This window comes from Salarias fasciatus, chromosome 15 (genome assembly GCF_902148845.1).
Source record: "Salarias fasciatus chromosome 15, fSalaFa1.1, whole genome shotgun sequence".
NCBI classification, from domain to species: domain Eukaryota; kingdom Metazoa; phylum Chordata; class Actinopteri; order Blenniiformes; family Blenniidae; genus Salarias; species Salarias fasciatus.
The window spans coordinates 7,893,883-7,902,773 of NC_043759.1; positions in this window are offsets into that span (position 1 = coordinate 7,893,883).

An 8,891-nucleotide genomic window follows, 5' to 3' on the forward strand; every position below is an offset into this window, starting at 1 on the left:
AATCAGGAGGTATGCACTCACTGTGATAATCGGCCGGCTGCACCGTGTTCTCGCCTCACGGCGTGGAAGTCCTCAGTTGAAGTTCAGGCTTGGGGGCCTGTCTGTACAGAGTCTGCATGTTCTTCCTGTGCATGACTTTTTACATGTTTTTTCCTACTGGTTTCATTTCAAATTCTATAATTATGTATTTGAGGTGAATAGGTGTCTTTGAATTGACCGTAGCAGTGAATGTGAGCATGTCTGACTCTTTCTCCACTTTTCTGGAAAAAATGTTTCCAGTCGGTCGTATGAAGATCGATACATACATAAATACATACATAAATTGTGGGTGCAAGCTGGTGTGAGCCAATACACAGTCAGAAGGACCATGGAAACTCCACTCTGGAAAAACCTCCGTCTGACAGACTTCAAGCTCTCTGCTGAGATTTCTATCCGTTATTCCACAGCAGAGCTGTAAATATGAGAACATTCATGAGGAATAATGGTCAAATTCAGCTTCAGATGCAGTAAAGTTAATGATCCAAATCAGATATGACCCGCTGTGCTGAATGATGAATCCCACTTGATCCTAAACTGAAAGCACATGTTGACTCCTTCACTGTTAGCCTAAATGTCTAGAATCCGTGTCTTAAGATCCAGAGAGATGAGCACTGTGTTTTATGCATGAAAATGTATGGAATTATGAATATGCATAAAACAAAATAAACTAGATGTTTCTACATAAACACATGTTGATCATCCTGTAAGGGTGGAGTCAACAGAAAAACATGAAGTGAATGTTTCAAATCTCTTAAGCTTTTGTCACTGACGGCAATGCTTGGAAAATAAAGTTTCCAACCAAGTTTTGTCATTGAAGATGATTCGAAACCTTTCTTGAACTCTTGTGATTTTTTTTTTTCCTTTAAAGAACAGAAACTATGTTAGGCCTTGTTGCACATCATTTTAAAAGTAGAAGGAAAACTCTTGTTCCATTTTTAGGTGTTTGTTTATTTCGACAGCAGTGCTCAGTGCTTTTTGAAAATGCAGCTTTTTGAAAACTCTCCGTCTCTGTCTTAGTGGAAACAACTGACAGTGCAGCTTTTCTAAAATGCTGCTCCTGCTCACCAGCGTCACCGAAAATGATGTTGTTGGAATTTTCTGTCACTGTTGTTTATTTATGTGATGAAACTATATGAGCGCAGAGAAAAGTTGCATTTTCCTCAATTTCCATGGAGACGGAACTGGAGTGTTTTCAAAAAGTTCCACCTTGGGAGATATTTTCAGTGACTCTGAGCACCGTTGTTGTGTAAACGTAATCTCAAAATGCAATGGAAGTCTTCTGTTTTCACTTCAAAATGGGACCTAATAAAAGCGAGACTATTAGACTTGAAAATTAAAGTGAAAGTAAATGTAACCAAATTACAATCCACAGCCCAACAAAGGGTTAAAGATTTGGAAGGTGAGACGTCTGAGAATACCGTTTTGACTAAAGAAAGCAGCACTGCACATAAAATATATCAAATGTTTGAAACCGACATGTTTTACTGCATGTTTTCCGAGTTCTGAAGTCAAATAAGACCATATGGCGCACTGGCTCAGCGGGTTTAAACCACTGGTGGCAGGAGACTGAACACTGATTCTCTCAACTGCGGTATATTTTATCCCCGATCTTTCCGGTACGCCGTTATGCAAATCATACGTATTTTGGAGCGTTTTTTGATGTGGCTTTGTGCTCTCTTCCAATGAATTTTCAAAACAGGCCGGCGTTTCACGGTTATCCTCATGTCTTCTCGACTCTCACTGACACGCCATTGGCTGCAGAAGGTTTAAAAACCCCCGATCTCCTGTTGACTGATTGTGAGATTTGTGACACATCTTCATCAAAGCTGCTTCTTTTCTCCCTTTCTCTGTTCCACGGCCTCTCCCTATTGCTCTTCCCTGTCTTCCCTCTCTTTTCTCCCACATTATCTCACCTCCACCTCTGTAATCGCGTCGTATCTCGGGGCGATCGGAGTGCCAGACTGTTGTTTCCCGTTTCTGCTCTCTTATTATCCCACCTGATAACCCTGACAAGGAGTCCAACCCACAGCGAAATGGCATGCAGACACCCGCACACACACACACACACACACACACACACACACACACACACACACACACACACACACACACACACACACTCACCCTTCAGTTTGTTTATTTCCACCAACTGAAATGCATGAAGCTGTGAGAGAGACAGAGAGAGAAAGAGCCATCTCAGTAGGCAGTACTTTGATTTCATTGCTGTATCATTTCCTGTCCACATTCCTGTATTTAATCCTGACGCTCTTCAAAATTAAAGGTGGAGGGAATGTGATCGCTGCGAGAGAAGTGTGGATCTCGAGCGTGGCGGATTCCCCATCTATGTTCTCTGCCACTTTGTTTAAATGAGAGTCGAAGGGTGTTGGATCCAACACCAGTCGAGGGCCTGATTTACTTAAGATCCTGCCTGCATCAAGACGCTGAACCCTACATTGCTCCCAATAAATTGAATACCTGCGGAAGCAATTGAAAAGTGCAATAAAACTTCTTGATGTCAATTATCAAGAAGAACATCTAGTTCACCCTATCACTCAATCCAGTCAATACTACAGGGGATATTCCCAACTGCATCGAAGACTGCCATTATAACCTCCATATTTAAATCGGATAACCCCCTTAACATAGGTTACTACTGCCCAATCACTATTTCAACTGAGATTTCAAAGGTTATGGAGAAGTTTCCATCAGAGCAGCTTGCTTTGTTTTTGAATAACGGTCCGTTCATGCTTTAGGGCCCATCACTCTGCAGGAACAGCTACCTGTTTCTTTTTAGAGACAGTCAAAGCGATGGTTGATAAAGGAGGTGTTGTTGGTGCTGTGTTCTTAGATCTTTACAAAGCTTTCACCACAGTTAACCACCAAGTCCTCAATGCCAAACTGTCCACGTTCACCTTCTCCCCGTCTCACTCAGATGGTTCGAGTCACATGTAACTGATGGAAGTCAACATGTTTCTGTAAACGACCAACTCTTATCAGCTCTCAATTTATCCACTGGGGTACCACACGGATCAATACTTGCCCCACTCCTGTTCAGCCTATAAGTTAATGAGCTGCTGTTGGGTTTTTTTGGGGGGCATTAAAACATACGCAGACGATACTCTAGTCCAGGGGTCGGCAACCTTTTTGTCATGGAGTGCCAGTTTAAAATTTTCTCATCAGTGTGTGTGCCATTATCAACTAAAATGCAAGTTAACACAAAATACAAAAAGATTTCCAACATACCTGGAAATGTATTCCATTCAGATAAAGCAGATACAAACATATCTTTAAAGATATTTTTTCTGTTACTCCAAAAAGTGCTTTCATAAACTTTGTGTTTTGTGCTCTGCATGCTCATGTTTCGAATTAACTGGTGCCCGTGTTAACTTGTGACCAATAGATGAATGAGACTTGAAGTCGATCTAGCGAACGTCGGTTTTCTACAGTTACAGTGAGTGTATAACTTTAAAGTCTTTTATGAGTCTTACTTTAACAGCTGCTGTTATCAGCATGTGTTTACACAGAAGTCCGCCGTCACTCGTTAACACGGGAACCAGTTAATCCATAACACCGGCGGGGCGATCACTCGTTTTTTGCTATGGAGCTCTTTAAACAACTCGCTGTAGCGCGATTTGCTTCCATTTCTTCTCTTCAGTGTTTTTTCTCTCGGGGTTTTTTTAAAAAGATGTTTTTCTGCTCTGCTTGTTTTTGACAGTCCTGTTTCCCGTTTACTGCGCACGTCGTCACGTCACTACATACGGGGGCGCGCATGCAGAACAAATAATCCCCCGTTTTTTTCGCTCCGCTGTCAGGCAGCTTTTATATGAGACACGGAGCGGGTTATCGATCGGTCTACACCACCTCGTACAATCGGCTCCGAAATACAATCCGCTCAGAGTGAAGCAGATCCACTCGGACGTCTACATGACACATCCGCTCTGCCTTATAAGCCATTATATGGGTGGCATGTAAACGTGCCCAGTGTTAGTGCCACGCGTGCCACAGGTGGCACGCGTGCCAAGGGTTGCCGACCCCTGCTCTAGTCTGTCTGCGCGCCAAAACAAAACATCCAGCTGCTGCCCAACTCAACAAAGCCATGAGTAAGATGACCAATCGGCTGAACTGCTCCTGCTTTCAGCTCAACATGAATAAAGCTGTAGGGATGTTCTTCACAAAAAGAGAATGTAACATTTTTTCCAATACAAAAACATCCAGCCAAAACATTAGTATTGTGCCGCAACTGAAGTATCTGGGAGTTCTCATTGATTCTAAACACACATCAAGAATGTGAGCAACAGGGTCAAATTTAACCTTGTCTGTTTAAAACTTATTAGACATGCACAAACTTTACACAATGCTATGATTACGTCACACCTAACATACTGCATGGCCACCTGGGGTTAATCTATAAGCTCATCATTGAAGCCATTAACTATCCTGCTATTTGCTGCCTCTTGGCCAGGACTCCCTTGAAAAAGAGGTTCTTAATCTCAATGGGATTCTCCTGGTTAAATAAAGGTTAAATAAAAAAAGTAAAATTAAAAAAATCCTCAACAAGGAAACCCTTAAACTGTTTGACCAGAAGCCGAGCTATTCGTATCTTTGCATCATATTAAACAACTGTAAACTGTTGAAATGAGAAAATGTTATCAAATACAAAAACATCTGCCTGGTCTATAAAATTCAGCGCAATACTGCTCCCCCTCCTTTAAATTCCTTCATTACCCAACCTACCAGCAGTCAGAGCACCAGAAGCATCCCATGAGGGGATCGTCTAATTTCATTAACGAAGAGCACTTTTAGTCGGCAGTCATTTTCAGTAAAGCAACACAAAACTGAAAACACCATGAAAAAAAAAAAAATCACACTGATATTCTACCTTTACAACACAGCTAAAAAAAAAAAAAATGGTGAATAGACAACGAAAACTTGAACTGTACTCATTGTCCCCTTTGTGTGTTTGATGTGACATGGTCATTGCTGCTGCCTGCCTCAATGTTATGTCTTTGTTTCATGTTTTACATGTGCTTTAGATGTGGCCTCTATAATCAATCTTATTGTCCTCCGTTTTTCCCAGTCCTGCTTCTATTGTATGAGCTGCTTTGACGTGCTCTGTTTTCGTGCCATATGTCTGTTTTCCTTGTGGCCTGTTATAATTATAATTGTAATGTTCTTCTCTGTACTTTAAACTTTAGCAATAGTTTTTTCAGTTCAACTGGCCGAGGGGGAATTAATCACGTCGTTATTTGCCATCTTGAAATCAGTATACAAAATCGCTAATTTGATGCACAAAAATCACATATCGGAATGTTTTAAAAGAAGTAGAGCCGTTTCACTTCAGAAAACGCTCACAAATTTGGAATTTGAACCATCCAACTTTTTAAACTAGAGATGCTCAAGGGAAGGCCAGTCCCATTTTCTCTTCAGGTGTTGAACAGCCCAAAACATATCGGGCACGATATTTGTAACACCTTAGAAAACCAGTGGTACTGTTTTATCTCCTTTAATCGGCTTTACCCTCAAACAAATGTCTCGGCGTCACTCTCCAGGTTCAGTTGGGGTTTAAAGTCTTGAGGTATTTCATGAGGGAAAGTGTCCAGCAGCGGTGAAGAGAGACGTCTTGCCAGAAGCAGAAGTCGTGTGGGATTTACTCAAAGCTTTGACGGACCACAATATTATGGTAACCCTCCACATTCTTAACCTTTACCAAGAGTCTGCCCTACAGTGCTACAAGCCGTCGTATCATTTGACAAGCATTACGGAAATTTGACCTCGTCACTGTTCCCTCGTGGATGTTGTCGAAAGGAGTTTATCATAACTAATTACTGCGAGGCCTGCGGTGAGCAGTAGCGGTTTGCCCTCTCGCTGTGAGGCACGGTCTCCGTTCGATTCCAGCCTGGGGGCTTTTCTCTGTGTCTGCTTGTGTGGATTTTCTCCTGGTATTCTGGCTTCCTCTCCAGATACATGTTTTTGTGGTCATTTAGTAACGGCAAAATACCCCTGGATGTTCATGTGAGTGTCCGTCTGTCTGCGGTCGCCCTGTGATGAACTGGTGACGGTGTAACTTGCCTCTGCGCAGTCAGCTGAAATCAGCTCCAGAACCCCACAGTTGAACTCTGGGCTGAAGGCTTTTCTGCATGGAGCTTACATTTTTTAAAAAGTGTTTATTCTCACATGTTGAGGTGAGAAATGTTCACAAATGTCCCTACTCTGGTAAAAATGTTGTCTGCTCGTCGTATCTCTAGAAAAGTTGCAAACATTTTACCTATTGACAGAAAAATTACACCCAAAGGCAGCTTTGAATAGCATCTTGATATTTTCTCAACCCTCGACCAAAAATAAAACAAGTATTGTTTCAATTGTAAATTCAGATGGAGAATAATCTGGCAACATACATTGAAGTGTCGCCTCCAGCTGATAAATGTGCTGCAGAAATGTAAAAATAAGAAAGTATTTTATAAAAAGAGGGAGACAGTTTGACTATGTTACAGCCAATAAGCCCACATGGCCAGGAAACCTTTCCACATTTCTGTTTGTGCTATGTTGGAGAGTCTTTTCTCCGAGCCTGACAGAAAACAGACTGTTTTACTTGCCTCCAAAATGTGAGTTTTATTTCCCAAAACCTTGAAATATGCCTTTGAAGTGGACTTATTATTATATGATTTTGCTATTTGTTTTTATTGTTCAAGAACTCCCGTTGAAGATTTTATTTTCATGCCAGTTTGTTGTAGACAGTATTGAACATAAGCAGACACACATAACTAAACAGATTGCAGTTTATTGCCAGCCCCATGTTATTCTTGAATACTGTTGTTTCCTGAACAGATGAACATATGGAGATGATGCCCAAACTAAGCGACTGAACAACCAGGTCAAAACTTTAGATTTAATTAAAAAAATATCCTTAAAGTCATATGTTACCAATATTATATTTCTACTTGAGCGGAGGAAGCACTTGCTCTGCTCATTGTGAAACGTACAGCTCGATAAGAATCTCCAGCTTTGGTCTTGATGGAGGCGCTACACATCGGCTGCCCTGAGCTTTCCGGTGGCGTTTCGGAACACCTCGGTTATTTTAGTTAGTTTCACGAGACCCGGAGTTTTGGGGAAACCCAACCAGAAGGTTTCTTTGTAGATCTCGCCGCAGTGTCTGCCTCCCAGATGGTTGGATTGCCCTCATTTATCTCTTTATGAACCTGGTTCACCACCGCAAATTCTCCTCGGTTAGACTGACAGAAAGACAGCGGAACAACTTCCCCTAAACTGCCCTCCCCCCCCCCCCCCCGAAAAATAGAGGATAAAAAGATGAAGCAGGAAAAACACTCGGCTACCTTTTGTGGTTTTCCCTTTTTTGAGGTTTATGACCTCAGAATTAACTGCAGGCGGATCCTCTACGGTTCAGTCTAAAATAAATCTGCTGAGAATGTGGCGGGGAAGTGGAGCGCAGCCCTCGTTTGGGGCTCAAGTGATAAATGGAGTCCTGAAAGACGATGCACTGATGAAGGGTCTCCTGCTGGGGTTGAATGAGAGAACACATATCTCAGGTGCACATCATAACACCTGCATGCTGGAAAGTACAGAAAACATGTTAATGATTTATTAAAAACCCCTTTTTTTGTTGTTCATTCAGGTCAATCAGAAGACACTGGAGAGTAATGAGTTTCCTGATCCGACCCAAAGTGGAAAAACGGAAAAACAAAGCTTCACGTGCACACTGGCATATTCACAGCTAAAAACCGGCATATCAGATTCCAACTTTTTGAAGGATGAGTATGAGTACTAACCTTTGGCTACTTGCCGATATGAGTCAATAAAACTCACCGGTTGATTCTAGCAAATAGCTTTCTCCCCTCTCGATGTATCTGGAAGAACATAACTTACAGCCTGGACCCTGTTATCGTATTGGCGTAAATCAGCTCGATATAGATGGAGTTTATGAAGTCTGTCGCATGCTGAGTTCGTGTCGTTCGACCTTCAGTGAAGCTAAACTGAGATCCAGCTGTTGGTCCTCAATTTGTTTTTTCCTTATCCAGTGAGGACAAACCGAAAGCCTTTGAAGGGTTGTCCGAGTCTGACTTCACTCACCGCTGATTGGTTCGAACAGGCTTAAACCCCACTGGCAGCGGAACACACGAGTTTCATCAAGCTGTGGAAAAGCAGCTTCATAAAAAAATAAAAAATGCTTCACTTGAACACCGCTTAGGCTGCATGTCGATATTCCTGTCAAAGAAATGGCAATAAAAGTTGAGTTTTTAGGTCCAAATCGAACTTTTCAGCCTTCGACCAGGTTTAAAGGGGTGTTTAAAAAAAAGAATTCAGCATTTTGGTCAATTGATTGTTGGTAGCCTTAAAAATTACTCAAAATTCTCTCTCTCTTTATTTGGCTCATGCTGTAATCTCTGCTGACATGAATCATCAATTCCTCCTCATGAGGTTTTGGCAGGATTTGCTCTGTGGGAGATATTTTACTCTTTGGTGGAATAAAAAAAAACCCACTATGCACTTGTTTCTTCGTGCACATGGAGAAAAAAGTGTCATGCAAAGATAACGGACTGACGGTGGAAGAGGAGGAGGGGGAGGAGGGAAAGGAGGAGGAAGAGGAGGGGGCTGTGGTTAATGATATTCAAGCTGTGAAGGTGTCTCACAGCAGAGCCAGCCTTCCTTCCTTGTGTACCCTCCTCCTCCTCCTCTTCCTCTCTTGCAGTTCTCTTCCCACAGCAGTCCTCCACTCTGTCGCTCTCTCTCGTCGTCACCTTGGCGGGATACCGCTTCACGCATTGACCCCCGACCCCCGCCCTCCCCCCACCTCCCCCAGGAGGCTCACGCCATTTCCTCACCTGAGCCGGGACCCG